Below are 1223 nucleotides of genomic sequence, written 5' to 3'. Positions count from 1 at the left end.
TGGCGTGGTCGTGGTCCGTTGACGTGGTCGTGGTCCATTGACGTGGGCGTCCGTTGACGTCGTGGGGCGTGTCGTGGTTCGTGGGCGTGGTCATGGTCGTCGTGGTTGTCCCTCGTGGTCCGTTTTCGTCCCTCGCCGGGGCTCGTTTGCTTGCTGACGTGGCGTTGCCGCGTTGTTGATGTGGTCGTTGTTGGCGGTCGACAACGTTTGTGGGCGGTGGTGGCCACAGCTGACCGTGGTGACGTGGCGTGGGTGGGTAGCGGGCGCGCGTTTACGAGGAGCGGGGACGTTGGTGGTGGTGGGAGGCAAGAGGTTTCAGATTCACCGATCACACACGTTGAGTCCCACGGGTGGGGGGGGGGGGGGTACAGCCACCGGTTACACATAGCCGTAGCACAACCGGAAAATTCGGCAAGTCGGCAACAGCGACGTAGGAATTTCATTGTAATGTAGAGTCACCTCATTTATCTTTGACGTGTCGCGCCTCCTAAACGAGACGCGTCCTTCCCAACACTCATTCACACAACATGCCTCACTGATACTGTACATAGTGTCTCTTCACATTCTTTGTCAAATATTCCAAGTCCCACTGACAGATCCCCTTCACAACAATCAAATCAAGTACTTTGCGGCCTCTGTTATGAGCTTATCGGGAAGTGTAACATCTCCATCCAAAGTGGAAAAGCGCGCTCCACATGTTCAAAGGCCTACAATTTCATGATTCACGTTGCCGCAAAGATGACCGCAAAGAAAGCCTGCACAAACGTACCTATTAAATGTGATTTCTGTTCTGAAATTCACTGGAAGTACAATATATACAGACACCTTCAAGAACGGCATGCTTCATGGGAACGGCGAGGAGATTACAAGAAGTTTTCTGACAAGATTTCTATTTTGCCGGAGGAGGAGGAAAGATTAGGTATACCTGAGGATCGCATCGGTAATTCTGCCATCGCGCAATTAACTCACGACGCTCGCCACATGAATCGCTTACCAACAGTTCGTGATTTGCATAGTGATTCTCCTCGACGACCTCGGAATCACACTCAACCAATGCAACATCCATCCGTAGCAATACCATTTGCTTTGGAAACACCCAATTCCCATTTTTATCAACAACAAATGGACATTTTCTATTGATTTGTAGATACCAAATTCTAATACTTACTTAACGTTCAATATTCGCGTCGTCGAGCTTACATTTGGACGTCTAGCGGAGTTGT

This window comes from Laccaria bicolor, genomic scaffold, assembly GCF_000143565.1.
Source record: "Laccaria bicolor S238N-H82 LACBIscaffold_77 genomic scaffold, whole genome shotgun sequence".
Lineage (NCBI taxonomy): Eukaryota > Fungi > Basidiomycota > Agaricomycetes > Agaricales > Hydnangiaceae > Laccaria > Laccaria bicolor.
Note: the sequence above shows the minus strand (reverse complement) of the source record.